The sequence below is a fragment of the Magnolia sinica genome, chromosome 17 (genome assembly GCF_029962835.1).
Source record: "Magnolia sinica isolate HGM2019 chromosome 17, MsV1, whole genome shotgun sequence".
NCBI lineage: Eukaryota > Viridiplantae > Streptophyta > Magnoliopsida > Magnoliales > Magnoliaceae > Magnolia > Magnolia sinica.
Genome location: NC_080589.1, coordinates 51,380,669 through 51,388,595, shown reverse-complemented (window position 1 = coordinate 51,388,595; position 7,927 = coordinate 51,380,669). Strand labels below are relative to the sequence as shown.

At 41.5% G+C, this 7,927-nt stretch overlaps 1 pseudogene; it reads right to left on the bottom strand.

The window, feature by feature from the left end:
* Positions 1–7,207: 7,207 nt before the first annotated feature.
* On the bottom strand, positions 7,208–7,717 carry LOC131230825 (signal peptidase complex subunit 1-like; annotated as a pseudogene).
* Between the last annotated feature and the right edge of the window lie 210 nt (positions 7,718–7,927).

The window sequence follows — 7,927 nt, the reverse complement described above, 5'->3', positions numbered from 1 at the left end:
ATTACAATGGGCACCATTGCATGACCCTCAATGTATCACAATGGGCTCATCACATAGGCCTCATATACATCATATTAGGCCTTAAACACGGGCTGAATACACATCACAACGGGCCTTAAATATGACCGAATATACATCAATTGGGCCTTGACAATTGGCCTCGATAATTGAAATTGGCAATCAGCTACAATAATCAGAATCGATCGATAATCGGCCTCAATAATCAAAATCGGCAATCGGCCACAACAATCGGAATCGATTGATAATCGGCCTCAATAATCGGAATCGGTAATCGGCCACAACAATCGGAATCGATCGATAATCGACCTCAATAATCGGTATCGACAATCGGCCATAATAATCAATAATCGGCCTTGATGATTGGAATCGACAATCGGCCATAACAATCGGAATCGATCGATAATCAACCTCGATGATCGGTATCGGCAACCGGTCACGATAATCAGCCTCGATCGCTAATCGGCAATTGGCCACGAAAATCAAAATCGATCTCGATAATCGGCCTAAGGGAAGGTCACAATGTGGACGTCCAACCATTATTGCCCATCAATGTGGACTTTTAACCAACATCGCTTCCAAGGAATGACGCTCATAAGGTCAATCGTATAATGGGTCCGTGGCCTCATACAAAGGTCTAATACACATCATTATGGCGCTTATAGGGCATATACACATCATTATGGGCCTCGCTTATGGGGCATATACACATCACATTGGACCTCACTCATGGGCCAATGTATATAACATCGGGCCGTATCAACGGGTCAAATCAAATAGGTCGGTATAAGTGGGCCAAATCAATTGAGCCAATCAAATGGGCCGATAAAAATGGGCCGAGTAAATGGGTCGAATCAAATGGGCCAAGTCAAATAGGCCGATACAAATGGGCCAAGTCAATGGGCCAATTCAAATGGGCTGAATCAACGGGTCGATTCAAATATGCTAAGTCGAATGAGTCGAGTTAATGGGCCAATTCAAATGGGTTGAATCAGTGGACCGATTCAAATGGGCTAAGTCGAATGGGCCGAGTCAATGGGCCAATTCAAATGGGCTGAATCAATGGTCCGATTCAAATGGGCTAAGTTGAATGAGCTGATACAAATGGGCCGTGTCAATGGGCTAATTCAAATGGGCTGAATCAATGGGCCGATTCAAATGGGCTAAGTCGAATGGGCTGAGACAAATAGGCCAAGTCAATGGGCCGATTGAAATGGGCTAAGTCAAATGGGCCGATACAAATGGGCATAGTCAATGGGCCGATTCAAATGGGCAGAATCAATGGGCTGATTGAAATGGGCTAAGTCGAATGGGTTGATACAAATGGGCCAAGTCAATGGGCTAATTCAAATGGGCTGAATCAATGGGCCGATTCAAATGGGCTAAGTCGAATGGGTTGGAAATACATCTCAACGGGCCTCATCGTATGGGCCATAAATACATCACATCAGGCCTTACCCATAGGCCTCGAATACATCACAACGGACCACAACCCATGGGCTTCAAATACATAATAGGTGGGCCATACACATGGGCCTCAAATATGTAGCATGTGGGCCCTACATAAGGTTCTCATATACATTAAGTGGGCCCTGCACATGGACCTCAAGTAGACTTGGACCACACCAAAAATCATTTTAATAGTTATAGGTGTCACATGTGCATCACTGTACACTATCATTCCATGGGGCACATGGCCCACTAATGATGATCAGCACTGTCCAAACATTGACCAGGTAAATCAGTACCATCCAAACATTGCCTATGTAGATCAGCACCATCCAAAACCTTCCCATGTAAACCAGCACCATCCAAACATTGCCTATGTAGATCAGCACCATCCAAACACTTCCCATGTAAACCAGCACCATCCAAACATTGTCTATGTAAATCTGCACCATCCACCATCCAACCACTGTCCAGTACTGTCAAGCACTGTCCAGCACCATCTGGATGGTATGAATGGAATAAATACATCATTATTGGGTCCCACAGAACTGGCTAATGTCAAAATAGGTGGGCCGCAAATATACATCATGGTGGGCCTCAAATACACATCACATGTGGGCCTACGGCTAGCAAAATGGACAGACGATGTGGTTATAAAACACATACATCAAGGTAGTCGCCACCGTCTAGACCACTGGACGATGTGGAAATAAAGCACATATATCATGGCTGGCCCCATACACATGGCAGGTGGGTGCCATACATATATCAAAGTGGGCCCCACCGTCCAGGGATCTGGACGGTGGATACAACACATGTATGAGGCGGGGTCCCCATCCCGTGGACAGCGGGATAGGTAAAACACATATATCATGTGGGCCCAAAGAACTACTGACGTCCATCCAGCAGCCGATAGGAGGTGGGGTCCACATGGACGGTCTGAATCAAGACATACATCATGGCAGTCCATAGAACTGTCCAAACCTGTCCAGCACCGTCCAGAGGTCTGGATGGTGTGGATGAAAGCACATACATCATGGTCAGGCCCCACAGGATTGCTGACTGTAGTACAACAGTTATGGCTGCTGGGCCCACTTGAGATTTAGATCTATCTCATCCACTCTGCAATGCCATCAGGTGGACGGTGTGGAGTTTACACATCATCAAGGTGGGTCCCACAAAACCTACTGACGATACCGCAGCTACTGCTGGTGTGAAGTACCTCAGCCAAACTGTTTCCCAAGGTGGGTCCCAAGTTCATTAGGGCCCACCTAGCTATGAGTCACAAATCTAGCCCATCCATTCAGTGTGTCCCACTTGGTTAATGGGTCAGACCAAGTTTTAGGAGCATCCAAATTTCAGGTGGGCCCAATAAGTGCTTTTATATGGCTTAGCATGTCTTCACAAGGTTGTAGATGATGTGGGCCACCTAAGTTCTGTTTACGGCTGATTTTTGGAGACACCCCATAAATAAAGGGGACCCATCAAATGGATGGTGTGGATGCTCCACACGCATCACGGTGGAGGCATGAGGTGGGGCCCACTCTCCCTGCCCATGAGTACAAACAGCAGGACGCTGCTTGTTGCAACGTCCTCTGGACGCTAAAAGCAACAGTGTCAGATGCATCTATATTAAATTTATTTTATTTTATTTTTATTTTTCTAAGGTATTTTATAGTTGGGGCCGACATTAGGAAACTTTGCTCCGTCGGCTGGATTCTCTTGCTCATGAAGGGTCTAATGAGCCCAATATTCAATATTTTCTGACGTGCAGAAACATCACCGCGGGCCCTAACAGTTTGTCACCATTAAAATATCATTTTTGATGGTGTGGCCTACCAAAGGTTTGGATTAGTTTCATTTTTCGGCTCAACGCCTAAAATGATCAGGGAAATAGAGTAGACGGTGTGGATTAAATACATGCATCATTGGTAGGGAATATTGTGGGTCCCACACTCCTCCCTACAAAGAGTGTTGGGATGCTGCTTGCTGCAGCGTTCTCTGGACGCCGGCAGCAGCGTCCGCTACACACACCACCACACACACGCTATAGTGGGATTTCACCACCTATGTGGGCCCACTTGATGGACAACATGGATGGCTCACTGGATGGATAACGTGGGTAAGATACACACCATAAGGTGGGCCATCATTCAAGGAAAAGGAGACGGAGAGATATCGGTGAGAAGGGGAGGGACCCCGCCACTATGGGCCCTCCCTATACCGTGCACACATTAAGATGGGTCGAACCATAAGTGGGCCCTTAAATCACCAAAATAAAAACATAAAATCCCCCACCTTTGATCTCCTCTTCCTTCTTCTGCCAATGCGATCTAGAGCTCTAAGGGGTGCAATTCAACGATCGAGATGGACTTTGGATGGTGGGATTGTGTGGTAGGGAGGTGGGCCACACCTAGCTTTCTCCTCTCCCTTGGACATGGGTTGCTCTCATGGAGCTTGAGACAAAAGAAATGAGAGAGAGAGAATAAGAGAGAGAGAGGTGATGGGAGAGAGGGATGGTGGAGTGACATGAGAGGTAAGGTGCTTGTTGACTTCAGGGTATTTATGTAAGAGAGAGGTAAGGCTAGGGTATGGGTTGCTTGTAATTGACTTTGATTGATGAATTGATATGACATTTGATATAATTGATGAAACATTCTCTTGAGATGTGCAACGTGCGATGTTTTTCTTGAACTGAATGCAGGCCCACATCTCCTGGCCTGGGTATTGCCTCAGCATGCGAGACGCAGTGACAGTGCGGTCGCAAGGGTATAGGTCTCGGGTCAAGCCGAATCTGGAAAATTGGATACGACTCAGGGTCGCGAGCAACTGTCGATTATAGATCGCGAGTCGCCGGAATTCGACCGGGAGGACCGCGGAAGCCTACGGAACAGTACAGTCTAGGATACGGGCCTCACACATCCTTTGGCTCAGATTGAGCGGTTCTGGATAGTACCCAGGTCCGACTCCCGTGATGGACATTATTCTATAGTTTTAGAACCAGTGGCCCACCAACGAGCAGTCTAGAGCTCGTTCAGAAAATTGGGGCATTTCTGTAATGAATTAGGTATCGATATTTCTCGTGGGAAATGATTAACGTTTGGATTAACTATGTTCATAGTGTGGCCTATTTATAAGTAGTGAAAGTAGAGATTTTGTCATGATTACTCTAAACCATCGGTTTTAGGCTAAAAAAGTAATGAGGTTAATTTAGTCTATTATTTAAGATTTGGGCCTTATTTGACTCGGCTTCTGTTAGACCTTTAATTTAGTCATGATTGTCTTGATTAGTTAGTAATGGGTCAGTTAGATTTGTGTCCTATGTGAGTAAATCATGGAGTTAAAGTTGATGTTCAAGTGATCTGGTAGATTCGTTGGCTTCCTACGGTTGATTAAGCAGACTTGTGCGGTTCTTTACTGGTTCCACCCATGTATAAACTATCATTGAGTGTCAATGGTCAGTAAGTGATAATATAAGTTAATTACATTAAAAAAATTTAAGGATTTTGAAAATCCAAAATAGTGAAAATCCAGGATGTTACAATCTACCCCCCTTAAAAATAATTTCGTCCCTGAAATTGCCTAAGGGTAATAAGTAAAGATATTATCATTTCGTTTGCTTTAAGTTTTGTTGGTTTTGGATTTATATATGTTTTAGGGTATATAATAAATACACTAGCCTAGCTCATTATGATCTACCCCCTTCAAAGTTTTTACCTTTGAGGTTTGAAAACAAATGTTAAAATCATCATCATTATGCTAAGCATTTGATGATAAAGTTTACCTAAAGGTGGTATATTTTAGTATTTCTGATTGGGCTAATACGGAAAGACAGTTGTGGTAGGCTTTGATCCAATACGTCGATTGTCTGCCTGACCAGGGCAGACAACTCATTGTATCCCTTCCTAATCCTGATGGATCCTGGTCTTCTGCTCGGTTGCAGTGAGTCCTTTGGTAGTCACCCGGGATTGAGAATTGGGTCAAGCTGTGAATGCTTCGTAAGTGTATGGTCTCATAATTCCTTACTCTGATTGACCTAAACGTTTAGGAAATGCCCATCTTCGAAAAGTTCAAATCTCCTATTTATAAGGTCATCCTTTGGGTCTTGGTCTAAGAGAGTTCTCATTTTAATTATTATCTAACTTAATGATTTAAATATCTCATGGTGCTTATGGTGAAACAATTTTCCTAGGAAGGCTTCCTATGGCCTAAACATGTTTTTGTATATTGTCATCTTAATCTTATGAGCGTGGGTTTTGGAAATGATTTTGGGAATGACCTTTGGAAATGAGGAAGTGAAATGAATAGAAAGAAAGGGATAGTATGAAGGAAAGGAAGATGGGATATTAAGATATGGGTTTTTGGGAGAGATGGAATAAAATGAGTTAAAGGTGGATGTTGTTGGATGAGTTTTTGAGAATGGGTTTGAGATTTGGAGAGGGAGGGGGTTTCTTTAGAGGTTTTGGGAGGGTTAGTAGTGAAATGAGAAAAAATAAAGAACCGAAAGTTCTACGACATTTCAGAGGTTTGAAGGGATGGTGACCCTAGAAAGGCCGCGGGAATGGAAAGAGGAAGAACATCATCTCCTTAATGTGGTATGAATCTTGATTCCATAAGAAAATAAGAAAACTTACAATATTTTAGTGAAGTTTGCAATAAATATGAACTTAGAAAGTATTAAACAATCAAACTCAACCCTATTCAAGAGTTGTAGTTCAACCATACTAGAAACTATTTGAAGTAGAAAAAAATACTAAATATAATCTAATTTAATCATAGAAGATGATTTCTATCATGGTTAGAAGTAATTTCTAAAAAGAAACAAAATACTAAAACTCCAATATGAAAAAAAAAAATACAATTGGTTCATTGGCAACTCGAGGTTACAGAAATTTTTGGTTTCAACCCATCTATTGATCATAACATCTTTGTCACATTTAGTTACTAAATTATTTTTGTCAAAAAAAATTTGGTAATCTATAATTAAGTTAACATTTATCTTACAAAGTTTTATTTTATTTTAAGCTGCAGAAAAATTATAAAAATTTCTGGAAGTAACGGTTGTCCAAAACCAATGAATTTTGTATTATTTCAAAATGTCTCTATTAATTATAAGGTTTATTATACGTTTGGTAACTGAATTATTTTTAACAATTTTATAATATTTCATCATTAAGTTTAAAGTCATACCACAAAATTTCATCTCATTTGGAATTGTAAATAAATTATTAAAATTCTAGGAGTAACAGTTGTCTGAAATTAGTAATTTTTGGATAGTTGGCAAAACTTCCTAAAATTTACTATATTATAGTTTTTATTTTATTTTTTTTGTTATTTTTATATAAAATTATACTCATTAAGATTTAATTTGGCTTTTAAATCACATAAATCAGAGTTATAATGAAGGAGATATGAATTTTTGAAGTTGACTCAAAATTGTAGGAAGTTCTGACAGGGGCAACGCTAGGGGTGCACACGGGTCGGTTTGGTCTGGTTCTGGGGTGAAACCAGAACCGAACTGTTCCTAATGGTTCCACAGTTTTTGAAACTGGAACCGGACCATTTGCACCATAGAACCAGACTGTGAAAAATGGTTCGGTTCTGGATCGGTTCCACGGTTTTATTTTTTTTTATATCAAAACCTATCTGTTTCATATGCTTTCCAATTATTAAAGCGAATAATATTGCGAAGATGTTTCTTTCTGCTATCATATAGTACTAAAATAGAAACTAAAGATCAAGAGTTCAATCTACGACTTTACATAAAATTGAAAACCACAATAAATCAAGTTCCATTTCAAGACCTACTTCTGATGATGCTCAGAAGATGGTTTCTTCTTCAAAGCCAATGGCAGAGGCTTTGGATTCCGTTCCGCTTCAATGGGGTCCAACTAATTCAGCGGATGATGATTGAACCATGGCCAGTTGGGAACAGTGACCAATGTCATCAGAATGACACCACTAGCATAGATTAATAACATGGTCTGGAAAGAACCGATGGAGTAGCCCACAACAAATGCGACTACAGCAAAGGTGATGAGCATGATCTGCATCAACAACTTTGATAGCTTTTGCCCTTGCCAATCCATCTGCAACAACATCCGATCTTTCTGTGATTCAAGACCTTAAACCCTAGAGGAAAGATGAGAAGGTGAGGTCTAGGGTTGGGGGTTTTGGAGAGTAGATTCAAAAAAGGTAAGATCTAAGGTTTGGGTTTTTGGAGAGGAGATGCAACAAAGGTATAGGAAAATGGGAACTTTGAGGTTTTATATTATTATTTTTTTTAAAACGAATGCTCGGATCCATGGTTCGGTTCGGTTCTACAGAGTCCTAAACCGGAACCAATCTGTAATCAACGGTTTTGGGAATTTGGGAGCCGGAACCGGACCATTAGCATCGTAGAACCGGACTAAACCGGACTGATCCAATGGTTCTGGTCCGGTTACACGGATCCAACGGT